This window comes from Amborella trichopoda, chromosome 9 (genome assembly GCF_054954075.1).
Source record: "Amborella trichopoda isolate Santa Cruz 75 chromosome 9, AtrichopodaSantaCruz75HAP2 v2.0, whole genome shotgun sequence".
NCBI lineage: Eukaryota > Viridiplantae > Streptophyta > Magnoliopsida > Amborellales > Amborellaceae > Amborella > Amborella trichopoda.
This window is the reverse complement of record NC_142344.1, coordinates 7,374,164-7,394,554: the sequence shown is the minus strand read 5'-3', so window position 1 is coordinate 7,394,554 and position 20,391 is coordinate 7,374,164. Positions and strand designations below refer to the sequence as shown.

Sequence of the window (20,391 nt, the reverse complement as noted above, 5' to 3'; positions counted from 1 at the left end):
TCTCACGAGTGAATCGGGTCGGGCAAGGCCCAAGTACCTTGGCCAAGTCGATTTCCAGAACACTATTACAAACTGAAATGAGGGTAAAAAATCCCCAAAAATAACAAAAAAATGTTCACATAAAATAAACAAAACAAAAAAATATATTATAAACATAATTGGGTTTCGAATAAAATTTTTAGTCACATGAAACAATACTTTTTTAGTCAACAAGTCTTTGGAGCAATACTTTTTTAGGAGACTTTATACTAAAAAGCCAATTTTAGATAGAGAGAGAGGGGGAGAGAGTGGTAGGGGAGAAAGAGAGGGAGAGAATGATAGAGAGAGAGAGAGCGGGAGAGGGAGCCTGGGGCTGGCCTAGAGATAGAGAGATAGAGAGAGGTTGGCACATGCCCTACCCCAACTGAAAGAGACAGAGCTTTGGGCAGGCCCCCAATAGAGAGATAGAGATGTTGGGTAGGTCCCTGCCCCAATAGAGAGAGAGAGAGGTTGGGGTAGGGCCCTGGCCCAACATATAGAGAGAAGTTGAGGAAAGGCCCGAGAGAGAGAGAGGGGGAAAGAGTGGTAGGGGAAAAAGAGAGGGAGAGAATGATAGAGAGAGAGAGCGGGAGAGAGAGTCTGGGGTTGGCCTAAAGAGAGAGAGAGAGATAAAGAGAGGTTGGCACAGGCCCTACCCCAACTGAGAGAGACAGAGCTTTAGGCAGGCCCGAACAGAGAGATAGAGGCGTTGGGCAAGTCCCTGTCCCAATAGAGAGAGAGAGAGAGAGGGGTTGGGGTAGGTCCTTGGCCCAACAGATAGAGAGAAGTTAAGATAGGCCCGAGAGAGAGAGAGAGAGGTTGGGGCAAGCCCCCTACAGAGAGAGAGAGATTAAGGCAGGCCCCTGCCCCAATCGAGAGAGAGAGAGAGAGAGGTTGGGTTACGCAGCCCCAACAAGAGAGAGAGGCCTGCAAAAAGCATACATTGTAACAATGCATAAATCCATTGATCTTCATAACAAATCACCGATTAATACACAGTAAATTGGACGATTCGTGCATTGCATGAAAATGACACAATATATAACTTTTGGAATCGGACAAACTCAAGATCGGCAATTGATCGACTTCGATTTAATCAGCCAATTTTTAAAAAGTTGGCCGACTTTTTGAATATTTAAGTGTTGTGGAGACTTTGGGGAGGGACTAGGGAGGCTTTTGAGTCACAGGGAAAGTGGGACATCAATGTAGAGGACATGAATCTTGGATCCAAGCAGGTACGCGGCATTTTGGTAATTTTATATAGTTATGGGTTTTATAGATGATTTAAGTCATTGGGGCATTCTCATGAAACTTTGGATATGGGTATTTAGTGATTTTAGTGGCTTGGGTTTTATGTACTTTTATAATAGGAGTGGGAGGCAGGTATTTTTGGTAGAGGATAAGGGGTATCTTGGTCATTTACGGGTGTGGCCACTCTCTATATGCCCTAGGCATATTATTATCATGTAACCCATATAAAAAGCTCCTCTTGATGTGAGTGAGAGACGAAAAGAGGTTCCAATTCACTTTCAAGCATTTGTCCTTGAAGTAAGATTTCATAATGAGCTTTAAAAAATATTCTAAATCCATTGGATAGCCCATTTTTGGGTGGCTTTTCCAAATAATATTTGATTTCGGGCTTTAAAATAGCCTAGAAAGTCTTTGATTCACTTTCCTTTTTGCATAAGAAGATCATCATCACTATTGATCATTACATATAAAATCGGGTGGTTGTAGTGTGATATATTTGAAACTCAATATAGAACGTTTGAAACAGCGTGACATATCTAAGCTAACATATTTCACATCTGATGGTTAAAGATGATTGCGACTTTCATATACTAAAGTAAAAACTCTTATAATATGCAATCCCTATTCTAACAAAGGAAATTACATCATATCCAAAGGAGTTTGATGAAAGGTACTTCAAAAAACATCTACCATCCCCTCCTCAATGGATGATGGTGATTAAAGCCCACATTCATTTGAGTATAGCTAATCACAACCATCCCTCGATGAAAATGGGCGATAACTTTGTATGCACTAGATACTGTACTCCATTGTTGCATAGTATACTTCGCTACTGATAATTTGACCATGATTGGGATATTTCTCACAACCCAAAACAAAATGCATAACATGATAAGGGCTTGTCTACAAAGAGACTATTTATCTTTTGTACATGGATGTCACAATCATTCTTGTCTCTTAAATTTCAAAATGAGTGGTTGTAGTGTTATTGAATAGGCACAAAGTTCCAAAGACAAATTCTCACACTTCGTGACTCACAAACCATCCAATTTGACATCTAATGAGTGAGAATGATTGTAACTTCTATGTACAAAAGATAAATGGTCTCTCTGTAGACAATCCCCTATGATAGTTAGGGAGTATGACAAATATAGTTCACCAATGCAACACACACCCTGCATTACATGTAATGTACGGTGGAGATTGTTGGGTTTATGTGGCCTTTAAAGGCCTTATGTGTGTAATAAAAAACATCTACTGCAGTGGAACATAAACTCAGTGGGAGTGTAGCCCCTCGAAGACCATACTAAGCAAATGATATTTGCGGATAACAGACTGTGCTTAACGATCTAGGCCAGTCGGTTCGAAAACCCAAGGTACCTGGGCATAAAAAATAAACCGAGAAGGGTTTCTGGGTTAGCCGTTGATGAGGTTGGAGCTTATGCTTAGATGAGTGAGTCGAGGGACTGTGTGACCCTTGTGTGTAATGGTAGACCTACAGAGATGGGGCCAAAACCTCATTCTTGTTCCATCATACGACATGCATATAGATAGATCGTTCGGGAAAGCTAGATATCCGCCTTTGCATGTGCATGTGCATGTTGGGTGAAGCATATGCATGTGCGAGAGATACCCCTATGCGTCATAGAGCTGTGGTCGCATCAGGTCGTAATGACCTTGACTTGTCTCTAGAGGAGGATTTGTAATCCACAGACTGAGATTGCGACTCCTTGGCTCATCGACCAGACTTTGGTGCCTCGATATTGAGCCCTTGCTTGGACTGTAGGTCATGGGAACGATTCGATAAAGCAAGTGTGGTCTGTACTCCACAGTTGAAGGTGGAGTACTCTGTGATCATTGATTGAATTCCTGAACCATATGGATCCACTTCCTATCATATTAATTTAATTGTGTTGATTTTATTATTAAAGTATTTTAGATTTATTATTTAAATTTTTGTAAGTCATTTGATATTTTATTTCTTATTTTTGGACTTATAAAAATGAAGTTATTAATTTACAAAGTTATAATATTTTAAAATTCATTTTATTTAAATTTTAAAATATTTATTAAAAAAAAATACATGGGGGGGCCATAGTGTACATGGGCCCACCATGTGGGTATTAGGTGGGGCCCCACATGCCATACATGGGTGGCACGCCCTACCTTTGGATACCTTATCTTGTTGCTTTGTCTTCAAATCTATTAAATATGGTAACTACATCTTGTAGCATGTGGTCAAATATTGATTAGGAAATATTGACCATATCTTATCTTGATTATTGAAGGAATATCTTGACTTGATATTATTGAAATATTCTTATGAAAAATATGAGATGGAATATGCAATTTATGGTATGCACTATATCTTTAATGGATTTAATTTATTTAAATATATTGATGGGAAAATGGTTTAAGTAAAGTGAGATAATGGTTCATGTACATTCCATAATGTTGATGAACCATCTATGGAATGGATGGCTCAGAGCTCTCACCCCACAAGTCACCTTGATCAACGGTCCATATTCAATCTCAAAAAAGAGACAAACTATGAGAAACCCTAAAAACCCTAGACCTAAATTTCACTATAAATAGGGGTGCTCTCCCCCCATCTCAACACACCTCTCTCTCCCACAAACTCTCTCTCTATCTTCCCTAGGGGGCCCGCCCAACATAGAGACTCTCTCTCTCTCTCATGATCTAATCTAAGGGTTGTTGGGACCCAATATAGAGACCCTCTCTCTCTCATGATTTAATCTAAGGGTTGTTGGGACCCAATATAGAGACCCTCTCTCTCTCATGATCTAATCTAAGAATTGTTGGGAAAATTAGGATTTGAGCCTAATTATTTGGAGTTAGGGTTTTGTAGAGATTTAAGAGTGGTTACCTAGTTTGGCCGAAATTAGCTTTTTCGGTTCGAGATTGAAGCTAGACCGCTGATCCCGCCCATGATCTAATCTAAGGGTTGCGAAAATTAGAGTTTGAGCCTAATTATTTTGGAGTTAGGGTTTTGCAGAGATTTAAGAGTGGTTACCTAGTTTGGCCGAAATTAGCTTTCTCGGTTCGAGATTAAAGCTAGACCGCTGATCCTACGCCATTGGATGTGGTAACTCGGTGTGGGGTGTAAAAAGCCCGGTTGAGGTAATCTCAGGCATCTTTTCTTGTAAATGTTTGTTCTTTTATTTTATATTCTCAAGCACAACATTAGGTTGTATGAATGACATCAAGTAGTTGAGATTTATTTTATTGATGTGTTATTTATTTTTTTGGAATATCTATTTTTGTAATAAGATCACCTGTGAGTGATCTTGCTGCCAAAATTGTAAGGAGAGATTATTATTAAAAAAAATTATATTTTCCCGTTATAAGATTACATAGGTCTTTCTTTCAGAGATTAGGTGTAGTACTTGAGATAAACTTTCACTTTTTGTAGGTACACCAAATTTCCTCTTGCTGGACATCGCCATTTTGGTCAACTAGGCGTATAGCACTTTTTGATATATTGAAAAAAAAAGAGAAAAAAGAAAGGAGAACAATATTTTTTAAGATTTTGGTTTAATTTGGTAATTCCAATTTTGGGTGTACTTTGGTAATTGTTGCTTCTTCACACGATTGTAGCTCTTAGTTGTAGTGTTGGTGAAACAGGTGTATCAGGTAGAGTTTGTGATCTTATGTGTGGACCAGAGGTGTGCCCGATTTACATCGCTTCGAACCGAGTAAAGGACCTCAAGTTTTTAGAGGAAAGGCTATGCATGCCATGAAGTCCTCTGCCTTGGAAGACTCTGATGCGGTCGAGCTAAGTCGTGGAAAGCGAGTTGCATTGGTGGGATCAATGAACTCGGCCCTTGTATTAGCTACTGATCACGCCAACGTAAGCGGCAAGTTAACTTTACCACGATTTTATTTTGTGAACGTGTGTACGTGCATAAAATACCATAAGATTATGGACGTAGCATATTGTGCATACTCTCTCTCTTGTAAAACCTTTTAAGAGTATTTTTTAAGAATTTATTGTTTAGATGTATTTATCATCATCTTCGAAGCTTTATCTCTATTGCGTTTCTTTTCGTACACGCTCTTTAAGTGCCTTAAGAAAATAACATCTTAACATTGAAGAGAAGCCATTTGAATTTAGGATGACCGATCTAAACATTAGAAACTCAAAATGTAATTTTCTTTATCTAATATAGTAATTTAGTGACTATAAGTGCATACCAAAATTTCTTATTAAATGAACTTTTATATTGAATGAAACCTCCTAAACCAGCCTTCCACTCAAGGGAGTAAATGCAGTATGCTCCACAAGCATGCTATAAGCACTTTACCTATGCAAAGCAAAGTTTTGTAAATAATGTAGGAGTTGGTTTTCGAAAATGCTAGTAAGGTAGTGTAAGTAGGAATGAAAACCACAACATGATAATTAAAATGTAGAGGTGCTACCACTACAACCCTAGTTCCTTTCCCAAGTCTCACCTAATTTTCTAGGTAAGAAAAGAGTGAATATCGCTTTCGCGTGTTAATCACTTCTGCTAAAAGCTTTTATTGATGTAATTTATGATTGTCCCTAGTTCTTGCCGTGTCACGATATAATACATGCGTGTCCACTACTTCAAACTTATATTGATGTCTTTTTCCTTTCATTGTCGCTAATGAAGGGATGGTACCTCATTTCTATGTTCTTACGGAAGCATAGTGGTTGTTATTTTATGGAGGAAACCCAATCTCGTGGAGGAAACCCAACCTCGGAATATTTTTAAGATCCTAAATTAGAATGTAATTTCTTCAACCTAATTACTAACCTCAAAAGACAAAACTCCCAAATTATAATATATTAGTGCCTTAAAAAAAGGAGCTTATATATTACGACTTCGACACCAATTATTTTTTGTATAACAAAGTCAATCATTTTTAACCATTAGATGTGGAATCCAATACATGAAAATGTGTCACTAACAAATTTTATTTTGAAATTTGTGCCCAAACAATGATATATCCTCAACCACTAGATTTCAAATCTGACAGTCAATGATGATTATGACCTTCGTGTATCAAAAGTAAATGGCCTCATTGTATCATCATCATCAGAGTTTTTTCCCAACTAATTAGGGTTGGCTCAAAAATCACGATCTGTCGTCCTGCTCTATCAAGAGTTGTACCCTCAATGAGGCCATAAGTCCCCATATCTTTTCTCACAACTTCCAACCATATTCTTTTAAGCATACCCCTTGTTCTTTTTAAGCATTTTACTTGAACCAACTCACACTTCCTAACAGATGTAATACTGAGCCTACGCTGCATATGGCCAGCCTGCCTAAGCCTATTTTTTCTCATCTTATCGCTTATTGGTGCAGCGTTTAAATTTTCCAAAATGTATACCAATTTGTTAGGATCGGTTATATGAATTTGTGATGGAGGTATTGTAGAAAGGGTGAGGTTTGTATAACGTGTCAGCATTAAACAATCACAGTAAGGTGGACATCAAATTTCATTAAAAGATGTATTTTCGGTGCTAAAGCTCTTATCCTGGCCCAAAAGTCTATTTTTCACTTGTATAATGAAATTGAAAGCTCCAAAAATAGTGCAAATCCAACATATCTATCAGCACTCAAAAATCTTGAAAATTGACGGTCTAGATAATGTGTTAGAAGATGTACTATTTTTAGGACTTAAAATTATTTTTTTCTTTCCTATCCATATATATCGAGGTCAAGATGATCAATTGGAGAAATTTCTAGTGATAAAACAACCATTTTCGATAGGTTTTTTAGATGTTTCTTACTTCTATAGTATGAGATTGACACCTTGTATAAACTTTTTCATTTTCAAAATAATCTAAAAAAAAGTGAAAGTGTAAAAATAAATATTCATGGCCAAAACACTTGTCAATCTTTACTAAAATGATAAAAAACATAAAAAAAAAAACATATCACAAATTAATTTCTTTTTATTTTTTATTAATTTTTATAATTTTATTTTATTGTTTTTAGATCCGCAGGTTGGACCACCCAAGTTGGGGATACTCGATCAAGTTGGACTTGGCTCGCCCCAATAATCAAACACCGCTATAGACAGCAACTCTATGCAAATATAATACCATTTAGGGTTTTTGATATTTTAATTTTTAAATTGCTTTCTTGGGATTGTTTATTGAGAGTCTATTTTCTTTATAGCAACTATATCATCCATGGCCATCAAATGATTCCAACAAAAAGGTGCATCACGTGGTTCGAAAATTTTCATTTTGCATTTTGAACCAGCTTAATGGACGGCCCCAAACCAGCTAGTTTTACATCCAATTGCTAAAGTTGACCTCCTCGTACTAAAGAAAAATAATCTTATTCTATACTTTTACTACCGGGTATAGTTTGTATAAGGTGCTAACATTATACCGTAAACGTAAGGTGAATAAAAAAATTCCACTAAAAATAGTTACTATTTTGAGTGTTGATTATAAAAATACTATTTTGAGTGTTGATTATAAAATTTAAAACTCCAAATATATTGCAAATCAAGCAGATCTCTATACACTTGAAAATATTGAAAATAGACAATCTAGATAATATATTATAAGATACAATATTTTTAGAGCATGAAATCCATTTTTCTGTCATATCTATATACCTTGAGATTGAGATAATCAATTGTAAAGTTTTTTTAGATCGGAACAACCTTTTTAGGTGGATATTTAAGGTGTACCTTACTTCCTCAATAAAAAGTTAACACCTTATATAAACTTTTTGAAAGTTCGACCAGTGTAATCTTTATCGGGGATTTTTTTTTTTTTTTCTCACCCTTTTTCTTTTCTTTTCTTTGGCAAATATCACTTGCAAGTAATCTTATTACAATAACTCTTGCTTCAAATAAAACAAAAATTTACCAATCCAGGATCTTAATAACTTTGATGCCATTGAACCGATTTACCTTTATGCTCACGCTAGATTCTTGGGATTAATCCCCCAAAGCACTAAGATAAAAGTTCTCCCTTCTTTATTTTTCTTGAGCCTTAGGTTTTTGAATAAAATTGAGAGAGGTGAGAATTTTCAATACGCAAGAGAGAGACTTACTGCCCTTTTCAGAACCCCGAGAGAATAAATAAGAATTTTCAAAGGCCAATGAAGAGAGAGAATAGGGGCATGAGAGAGAGAGATACGTGGATGTCTGTTTGGAATGAAGAGGGATGACCCCTATTTATAGAGAACGGTCTAGGTTTCCATTGCTTGCCTCACAAAATTGAGTTTTAACCGTCTATCAAAGGTGACTTGTGGGTGAGAGATCTGAGTCATTCATTCCATAGATGAGCCATCAAGATTACGGAATGTGCTGAACCGTTATCCCCCTTTCCTTTGACCATTACCCATCAAATAAAAATTAATCAAGAGAATATTATGCTCTATCCAAAATATATATTCATAAGCTTTACAGGCATATTAAAAGATTTACTCAAATCTTTTAAGGATAAAACATTTTATCAACTCAAACCAATTCGAGATAAAATATATCAACAAATCCCATAAATATATAGCATGCCCTCCCATGGGGATAGGCAGCCCCCTAAAATAGGAGCGTGCAATCTAAGGGATGGCAATGTGGGCGCCTATAAAATTTGGGTATAGTGAGCCCATGTGCACAATGGACCCCCAAATATTTCATATATTTAAAAATAATAAAAGGTTAAATTTTAGAATATTATTTGAATATTTAAATCATTAAAAATCAATATCTTTAATTTTATAAAACCAAATTTTATAAATAAAATATCGAGGGATTTATAAAAATTCAAATAACAATTCTAAAATAATATTTATCATAAAAGAAACATAATTACATTAATTTAATGAGAAAATGATCCATATGGTCGAAGAACTAAATCAGTAAATATGGGGTACTCTACCTTCAACTGTGGACTACAGACCACGCTTGCTTTATCATGCGGACTTAGCGTTGCCCATGACCCACAGTCTAAGCAGGGGCTCATTAGTGGGTCATCAAAGTCTGGTCGATGAGCCAAAGGATTGCAATCTCAATATGTAGATTTCAGGTTCTCCCCTAGAGAAGAGTTAAGGTCACCTAGACCTGATGCGTCTACAACTCTATGGTGCATATGGGGTATCTCTCGCACAAGCATATGCTTCATCCTAAAAGGTGGCTTACTCGCTTTCACAAACGGTCTATCAATATGCATGTCGTGTGATGGTACATAGATGAGGCTTTGGCCCCCGTCTCCGTAGGCTACCATCACACACAAGAGTCACACAATCCCTCAGCTCTCTCATCTAGGTATACTCTAACCTCATCAAAGGATAACCCACTAGAACATTTCTCGATTTATTTTCTATGCCCAGGCAATATAGGTTTTTTCCAACCGACTGGCCTAGATCGTCAAGCATAATCCGGTATCTGCAAACCTCGTTTGTATGGTATGGCCTATGAAGGACCACACTCTCACTTAGTTCATGATCCACTGTATCAAATGTCTCTTCACAATCACTTATAAGGCCTTATAGGCCACATAAACCCAACATCTCCCACTTAGCCTTTGAAGACCTTACATTCTCTCTTTCTTATTTTCTCTCATCCCCATCTGTCTCTCCCAATCGCAATATCTCTCAAAAGGTAAATCGTGACTTTCACTATCAATCATTTCACAAAAGGACTCATAGAGGCAATGCTTCTTTCTCTTTACTGCTCGGATCTTATCTCGAAAGTGTTGGTAGTTCATCTTTCATAGCGCATCGTGAATCATGGGCCTGTTGTCACAGAAGATCATCACGTATCTTCATCGTATGGGGTCGTAACCTCATGGGCTTAAAAGAGTTCTTCAAACAAGCGACTTCTTTTTGTAGCCATACAACCAGAGCCACATATATGGGTTCTATGAGTGAACAACGTCATAGTCTGTTATTCCAACTGGCCTGTCAAACACTAGGAACTCCCACTGAAATATTTAGTTTTATACGCTTGAAGTTATTATGGAATCGTGGCTCCCTTTTACAAGTATATCACCGTCGTTTTATCGCAGAAAATCCTCACTACCTCACAATACACGGGGTAAAAGTCAAGTCAATTAAGAAATTCTTAATCCATACGATCTCCTTGGCCGTCAAATAGTACGTTACGTATTCTGCCTCCAGGATGGGCAATGCCACCGCATCCTGTTTCTTTGATTTCCAAGAAGTTGTTTTCCCTCTAAGCATGAACACGTATTCAGATTTAGACTTCACATCATCTGGATCCTTGAGATAGCTTGCATCTGTGTATCTGAATATCCAAGTAGCTAAAAAAACATGGGACTATAGCAGCTCCCACTCAATTATTGCACGTACAATATATATAATCTCAACATTCTTATGCCTATATCATGAGGTAGCATAGCAAGTCTTATGCAAAGTGTCATTCAATGCCCATTGGTTTCACAAAAAGTAAAACCTTTATGAACTACTGAAATGTTCAACCACATTAGTCATCTTGGTAGTAAATTCATACAAACCAAGCTATTTAATTAACATAATATGTGTGAAGGAAGCCTAGCAAGATGACATTCCTACAACATTCCATATGGCTCAAGGTCATAGAGGATTCTAAATAACTACAAATATGAGTCAAGGCATATGGGTATTTTAAAAGCTTGTGCTTGACAAACTTTTTCTCAATTTTATAAATACCTTGAAGACATAATAGTTTTCTCCCTTTTAAAAAAATTGACTTGGTATATATATATCACAAGTAATGGTTAAATAATAGTATGACGATTTAAAATGATTTTTCATAAAGACTTAGTGGATCTAACATGACTATAGGCCACATTAATTGACTTAGGTTTTTTCTCAAAATATCCAAATTTAATATTAAAATATATGTTTAGTTGTCAAAAATCATTTTATTGCATTCACCTACCAAGTAAATCATTTTACCGCATTCACCTACCAAGTCATGTTTATAGCTACAAAAAAGCAATAATGTCAATATTACAATTTTATCTAAAATAAAGCATGACTAAAGAATGGTTATCAAAATCTTGACAAAAATTTCTTTTTGGCAAAGACTTTATGAAGAGATCATCATCATATACAACACATCATATTATTTGACATTATCGGGAGGATGGTCACTAAGATCGAATTTCATCAGAATACTCCCTCCGTGCTTACACATTTGAATGAGCCATATTCATCTCTCGTATTTTATACTTAAAACTCAATGCCCTTAATAGTTCGTACTCTTAGCACAAGGAGGCACCACAACACATAGTATTCATAAACATACTTTTTCAAATTTGTTAGCACATATCACTCAATGTCTATATACTTCACATATATTCATAAAACAATTAGCCAAAATATAATCAAAGCATATAAAAAGTTACTGAATCATCTTTCCATATATGACCTTACCATGTAATGTGCGATTGATTTCATATCTCAAAACCATGTAGTGTGATACCTAGGCTTTCTTAATTCATTGTTTTTGCAATCGTTTGGCGATGTTGGAAGAGCACATAATTGATGGAGAATATATTGGTCTTCGATTTCACATGTCACAATGTGTCCATCTCTTCAGCACTTGGACTCTTCCTTGTATCATGCCGTGAAGAAAATATTTTATTCATCCCATCATTTCAAATATCACAAATTTGATTCTCTCACTGAACTTTAGCTTTTTTTTGCTATCTCCAAAGCTCTCCAAGGGTCTCTATGTATCCCTTCATTTCAAAGATATCAAGATGCTTTTATTAGTATTGTGTTTCTTTTTCTTTCTGCTATTCCCAGATCGAACATTCTTCATATAAAGTGTCGTACCTTGCAAACGTTGTATTACCTCTCTCTAAAGTTTTATTATAATAAACCATACGTGCAACATACTATAAAACCCTTTTTAATGAGCCCTAAAAAGGTCTCAATTATTGGGAATCCAAAGATGTACCTTAGCATGCCACATCTTTTAATTTACTGCAGAATAAAACATGAGCATCTTATGATAAAAATATGATATCTCTCAACTTATAAAGAGTTTCTCTTCGAATCCTTTTGAGTACTGAAATAAGTAAAAAATATAAAACATTGCTCAGTTCCATCCCTAAATCACACCATGTAGTGAGTCTACCTTTTAGTGACTTTTACATCATAATGCCATTTTCTCCGTTAAAAATCAAGTTGAGCATCTCTTAATAAAAAAATTGTTTATCTCAAACCTCAAACAATTTCTTCCTGAAATCTTTTGTATTGAAAACTAAACTTAAAAACAAATCATAACATCATTGTGTAAATCCCAAATAATTCCTTCTTTCAAAGAAATAAATAAGGTGATATACACATCACAAAATAAATTGTACTACAGAATTTCAGGATGATCATTGTCTAGTAAGATTGTATTTTCTGTCTACCCTTGTGGAGTTTTCTTTTCAAACTAATTTTGTTTAAAAGTAGACATATAATGGTAGTATATATATTTCTACAAGCCCCATATCACTCTGTTAAGTAGACTTGATAATTATAGCTATTTAAGTCTCAATAAAGAGCATACCATAAATGCAGAAAATTCAAGATGACATCTCTTGAATCCAAAATTTTATTCTTCTCTTTCCATAGATATTTCTCTCTCAAATAAATTTCATTAGAAATTAAACTCATAATAGAAGTCTAAAAACTTAGTGTGAAATAAAATCTTAACTTCCAAGTCATGGAAATAATTTTTGTTACAGAAAGCAGCACTTGCGCACCTTTCAATAAATTGATCATGTGTTTAAAACCACAAAGAATTTATTAATGAAAAGTTTTTTGATTGAAAGTATACTCAATTTTATGAGTCATCGTAAAATTTCAGCAAGAAACAAAATCACATCATTAGTAGGAAAAATCACGGAACTCAATGGACAGTTCCTGGATTTTGCAGGGTCAAAACTGACACCCTTTAATCATGAGTCCATAACTTTCAATTCCTTTAGGATCTCCCACTGAAATTTTGTAAGTAGATCCTACTCTCAAAGACACACAAAATCACTGAAGTATGTAACAAAGAAATACATCATTATCTTCTTCATATAACTGCCCCATAATAGCACAGAATACCCATTCTACATAGTATCTTTCTCAAGATATTGAAAATTTCAATAATTCTTAACCGGGGTGTATTGTTTAACCACAAGGATTATTAACTTCATTATATCTCATTTCCAAGATTGATCTCGACTCAATGATGAGAAATAACATCTAATGGCATCTAATATCAACTTTGCTATGATACCAATGAAAGTTTGACCAGTGTGATCTTTACCGAGGATTTTTTTTTTTCACCCCATTTTTTTTCTTTTCTTTGGCAAATATCACTTGCACGTAGTCTTATTATAATAACTCATGCTTCAAATAAAATAAAAATTTACCAATCCAGGATCTTAATGACTTTGATGTCATTGAACCAATTTTCTTTAACCAAAGAAAATAACCACAAATCTTATGCTTGAGAATATAAAGACTATAGAATTAAATATGTAAGAATCAAAAGAGAATGTGGGAGATTACCTCAACTGGGCTTATTACACCCCACGCCGAGTCACCACCATCTAATGGCGCGACATTGACGGTCTTCATTCAATCTCAACTGGGAAAGCTAATTTTGGCCAAGCTCTTCAATGGAACTCTTATGCTCACACAAGATTCTTGGGATCAATCCCCCAAAATACTGAGAAAAAAATTCTCCTTTTTTTATTTTTCTTGAGCCCTAGGTTTTTGAATAAAATTGAGAGAAATGATAATTTTCTATATGCAAGAGATAGATGTACTCCCCTTTTCAAAACCCCGAGAGAGTAGATAAGATTCAAAACCAATGAAGAGAAAGAATAGATGGGGAGAGCCCTTTAAAGATAAAGTTGAGGGAGAGAGAGAATAGGGGCGTGAGAGAGAGGTGCGTGGATGTCTGTCTGGAATGAAGGGGGATGACCCCTATTTATAGATAATAGTCTAGGGTTTCCATTGCTTGCCTCACAATATTGAATTTTAACTGTCAATCAAAAGTGACTTGTGGGTGAGAGATCTGAGATATTCATTCTATAGATGGACCATCAAGATTACGGATTGTGTTGAACCATTATCCTCATTTCCTTTAACCATTATCCCATCAAATAAAAATTAATCAAGAAAATATTATGCTCTATCCAAAATATATATTCATAAGCCTTATAGGCATACTAAAAGATTTACTCAAATATTTTAAGGATAAACACTTTATCAACTCAAACCAATTTGAGATAAAATATATCAACAAATACCATAAAGATAGGCATGCCTCCCATGGGAAAGGCAACCCCAAAAAATAAGGGTGTGCCACCCAAGGGATGGCAATGTCTGCCCCCCACAAAATTTGGATACAGTGAGCCCATGTGCACAATGGGCCCCCAAATATTTCATATATTTAAAAATAATAAAAAGATAAATTTAAGAATATTATTTGAGTATTTAAATTATTAAAAATTAATATCTTTAATTTTATAAACTCAAATTTTATAAATAAAATATCCAGGGATTTATAAATTCAAATAGAAATTCTAAAATAATATCTACCATGAAAGAAATATAATTAAATTAATTTGATGGGAAAAAAATCAAAGGTCGAAGAACTAAATCAATCAACATGGGGCACTCCACCTTCAACTGTGGACTACAGATCACGCTTGCATTATCATGCTGACTCAGCATTGCTCAGGACCCTCAATATAAATAGGGGCTCATTAGTGGGTCATCAAAGTGTGGCCGATGAGCCAATGGGTTGCAATCTCAGTCTATGCATTTCAGGTTCTCCCCTAGAGACGAGTCAATGTCACATAGACCTGATGCGACCACAGCTCTATGGCGCATAGGGGTTTCTCTCACACATGCATACGCTTCACCTTAAAAAGTGGCTTGCTCGCTTTCCCGAACGGTCTATCAATATGCATGTCATGTGATGGTACATGGATGAAGTTTTAGCTTCCATCTCTGTAGTCCACCATCACACACAAGAGTCACACAGTCCCTTGGCTCTTGCATCCAGGCATACTCCGACCTTATCAAGGGATAACCCACTAGAACCTTTCTCGGTTTATTTTTTATGCCCAGGCAATATGAGTTTTTCCCAACCGACTGGCCTAGACCGTTAAACACAGTTCGGCATCTGTAAATACCGTTTGCATGGTATGGTCTATGAGGGACCACACTCTTACTGAGTCCATGATCCACTGTATCAAATGTCTCCTCACAGTCACTCATAAGGCCTTTAAAGGCCACGTAAACCGAACACTTTTCCCTTACTTTTTACATTTTCTCATATACATATTGTCAAGACTTTCCAAAAACTAAAAATAAAAACCATTTGTTAATCGTTCTCACTTCATGCCCGTGTGCCTATGCAATCCTTTGGTAGTTGTTCCCACATTGGACTCCCTTGCCCAAAAAAATGTGTTAATCTACTTGTTTGTGTACTGTGATAAGGAAAAGGTCTATATACTTCCCCTATTGCATGGAAGATATGTACTTCTCTCTCCATCCAACCGTCCAATTTAGATCTAGTGAGTTATTGATCATTTGATTTATATCCGATGCCTCAGAGTATTTTATTTTTAGTTTTTTCTACAAATTATATGAATAAGAAATTTAGTACGTATCATCATTTCAATAAAGAACACCTAAAAAATATATTAAAAAAATATTTTCGATAACATACAATGACCAAAATACCCCTGAAATTTATAAGGGCATTTTAATCATTTTATTTTATTGGGAATATTGTTTTTATATTTTTTACATATGCGAGATTAAGAGAGGAGTGGATGCCTAATATTTGGTGTTAAAATAGTTCGTAGAAAAAAAAACTAAAAATAAAATAGTGTGGAGATATGATATTGTGATTAGGGCCATCTCAACCATCTATTCAGAATGGATGGTTGGATAGGGGGAAGCATATATGTTTTATACAGTAAGGGAAACGTAGAAAGCTTGTCCATGTGATAATGTCCTTCCTCTAAAGCAATAGAAGTTGTCTTCTCTCTTTCTTCTTAGAGAGGTGATACACCCTTGGATTCTGCAATTGGTGGTGATCGGATACGCGGAGGACGTATCAAATATGTGCATGTCCGAGACGCGTGAGTAGATGGCTATGTCATTTTATCGATGGTGGTTTTCAGCTTCCACCCGTAAGGGAGATGGAGGAAGGCATCAGCACGTGGTAGAGGTACAGGAAAAAATGCTGGGAAATACTACAGAAGATCTTGTGTGGCCTCTCTCCACATTTTGGCACAATGATCAGTTGCGCAGGGACATGGGTTGTAGTCCTTGGAGAAAGAAAGGGATTGTTATCAGTGCCCTTTAGCCCTTATAGAACAAAATGAATGAATATATTTTTGCTATACATTCCATTCTAAAGTTTTCAATGAATGGATACAAGTTTTTCGCAGGATAACTGTTTTGGATACATTGGTCGATTGATGCTTTAGACTCGAGACCATCAGCATATATGCTGCCACAATTATCAAGACAAGAACTAACCTGCCAGTCCGTCTGATTGGAATGCTAATGGGTGCCTTAATTGATCTGTTGTAATATAAAAAATGACTTTTGTTAAAATATAAAAAATGACTTTTGTAAAAAAACGTAGCAAAATTAGTGTTTGATTGGTTTTGGTTAGTCATACCGAACAACCTGTTCCGGTGTTTCGTGACTACCGGTCAAAACCAATTTTTGTCGATTCTCATGGATGAGTTGGCCCATTCTTCCAACCACCACTCTTGCTATTTTTTTTTGCCTAATTAATTATTGATTTACTATTTCTCTATTTTGATTGCACATGGTATTTTATTTCCAAAATCTTTAATCCAAAGTATCTCAAGATTTTTTAAGAAATCGTTCACCCAATTGGTAAAAAAATAATTTCTCTTGTTTACCATTTTGGCGTGCATTCTTCACTTTTTTTGCTATATTTTTTCCTTTATTTAAGAATTGTCTTTCCCTCTCTTTGGAGCCCCTCATTTTACCTCTCTTTAATGAGAACAAACACATACCCAGTTCTCCATTGATACATTTCGATTTTATGAATGATGATGTCATATATTATAATATTTTGGCATTAAAAATCATATAATATATTAAATTTTTGGGAAAATTATACACATATCCGTTATATTTTACGTTATTAAAGATGCACCAAATAGTTTCCGTTATTACATGTATGTCCATTTTTTACCTTTTATAACACAATTTTTTTAAAAAGATAACTTTATCTTTTCGGATGTTGGATATCCAAAAATTACATACATACCCATTTTCAGATGTTCACCAACACCAACAGCTCCCTTCAGTATGGGACCAACGAACATCCGAAAATTACATACATACCTTTTTTTTACGTTTTCGGATGTTGAACATCCGAAAATAGGACGAAAGTTTATATTCTCATTTTCGGGTGTTGAACATCCGAGAATATGATATTTTCAGATGTTTAACATTCAAAAATACGACTTTCTAGTAGGTCTCTATAATTTCGCAGTCATTTTCAGATGTCCAACATCCGAAACCATTTTCGGATGTTCAACATCCGAAACCATTTTCGGATGTTCAACATCCGAAACCATTTTCGGATGTTCAACATCCGAAAAAGTGACTACGAAATGTGAAAAATGGGAATGTGAACATTTAACTTTCGGGCTATTTTTCGATGTTGAACATCCAAAAAACCCTTCAAATCGGATGTTCAACACCCGAAAATAGGAATGTGAATGCTACACTTTCGGCCTATTTTCGGATGGTCAACATCCGAAAAAGGTAAAGTCATCTTTTTAAACAAATTACTTTATAAATGGTAAAAAACAGACATACATGTAATAACGGAAGCTATTTAGTACATCGTAATAACACAATGTATAATGGATATGTATGTAATTTTTGCTAAATTTTAAAAGCCTTCAATATTTAATTTTTTACACGAGTAGGAATTTTGTACATCAATGTTCGAAAAAATTTTATATTTGAACTTCAATGGTTTTACCTAATATTTTATTTTATTAAACTTTTAAAATTAAGTCAATTATTTATTTATTTATTTATATATAAAATAAAAAGGTTTGATCGCCGGTTGGACTTTTTTAAGTAAACCAACCCCTTCACCCATTCGAGCACTGCTCCAATCTTAATAACACTGGCTGAAACAAAGTTGAAGAACTACTTTTGTAATGGGAAAAGTTTATATAGAGCCAAGGCTCTAAACAATTATATTTGAGCCTACCACAAAAATTTCATTAGAAGAGGTTGTTTTGATGCTCAAATATCTTCAAATTGATCATCTCGGCATCAAGAAGCATGGACACGAGAAAAAAAAGGATTTCAAGTTTTGGAAATATTGTATTTTGTGACGCATTTTTTGACCGTCAATTTTCAAGAGTCTCAAGTTTTTGTAGATCTGTCGATATATACTATTTTTAAAGCTTTAAACTTTATAAATAAATATAAAAATGTATTTTAAGGCTATCACAAAGATTTCCAATATTGAAACCACATTTATCGATATTATTTTAAAGTAAGTTCTAATTTGATTGATTAGAGCCTAGGCTCTATACAAACCAAACCCTTTTGTAATAGATTTTATATTTGGTAAGTTATTACTCTTTCTTGTTTTTTCTTTTTCTTTTTGAACATCGTTTAACCACAATCCAAACTATTTCTTACTCAACCAAGATCATTGACTTGGATGCATCTAGGCTAATATCTCAGTATTAGGGGTGGCAATGGGCTGGGCGGGTCGATGTTGACTTGGATCCGGACCTAATTTGGGTCCAGGGTTTCATCCATTTGGTCCAAAGCTTGGACCCGGAGGTTTTCGATCTGAATCGTGTCCAGGTTTATAACCTAATAAAATATTCAATATATATATATATATATATATATATATATATAGGAAGCATCTACAAAACGTCTATATGGAAAGTTCTACAGTATTTCACCTATACCTCTTCACCGTCCAAAGTTCATCACACGGTTACAGTTTTCGATAGTATTTGAATTTTTATAATATTTGTCCTAATCAGATTTATATAAAATTTGGGGCGTATGTACATATGACCAAGTCTCACCAAAAAAAAATATTAAAAAATAATAGTCATAAAATGAAATGACGAAATTTACCCTGAAACTTTATAGGGGTATTTTACATAATTTTTATCATTCAAATTATTTATTTTATATTTTATTCATGTGCATCTCACTAAGGCACACATCTACAAAATTTCAAATTATTATGATATGTAAAAAAAATATTAAAATTCAAACACTATCAGACACCTGTGACCGTGTGATAAACTTTGAACGGTGATAAAACCGTAGGTGAAGTACTGTAGAACTTCACCAATAGGCAGTTTGTAGTATATATATATATATATATATATATATATATATATATATATATATATATATATATATAGGGAAAAGTTTACATTGAGCCGAGGCTCTAAACAATCAAAATTGAGCCTACCTCAAAAAATTCACTAGAAAAGGTTGTTTTGATGCTCAAATATTCTCTAATTGATCATCTCGACATCAAAATATATGGACATGAGAACAAAAAAATGGATTTCAATTTTTGGAAATATTGCATTTTGTAATGCATTTTTTTACCGTCAATTTTCAAGATTTTTAAGTTTTCATAGATCTATTGATCGACACTATTTTTGAAGCTTTAAACTTTATAAATAACGATGAAAATATATTTTAAGGCTATCACAAATACTTCCAATATTGAAACCACATTTCTTGACACTATTTGAAGGTAGGCTCTAATTTGATTGTTTAGAGCCTAGACTATATACAAACCGTACATATATATATATATATATATATATATATATATATATATATATATATATATATGGGAAACATTTATGTAGAGCCGAGGCTCTTAACAATCAAATTTGAGCCTATCTCAAAAATTTCACTAGAACAGGTTGTTTTGATGCTTAAATATCTTTAAATTGATCATCTCAACATCAAGATGAGAAAAAAATGGATTTCAAGTTTTAGAATAGTGTATTTTGTAACGCATTTTTGGGCCGTCAATTTTCAAGTTTTCATATATCTGTCGATCTACGATATTTTTGAAGCTTTAAACTTT

The 20,391-nt window shown here is 34.7% G+C and overlaps 1 long non-coding RNA gene across 1 annotated transcript; it reads left to right on the top strand.

Annotated features, from left to right (window-relative positions):
• Positions 1 to 3,889: 3,889 nt before the first annotated feature.
• Positions 3,890 to 5,273, top strand: LOC148780337 (uncharacterized). Its single transcript, XR_016041726.1, has 2 exons — positions 3,890 to 4,410; positions 4,915 to 5,273. It is a non-coding gene; the product is annotated as an uncharacterized LOC148780337 (long non-coding RNA).
• The last annotated feature ends 15,118 nt before the right edge of the window (positions 5,274 to 20,391 follow it).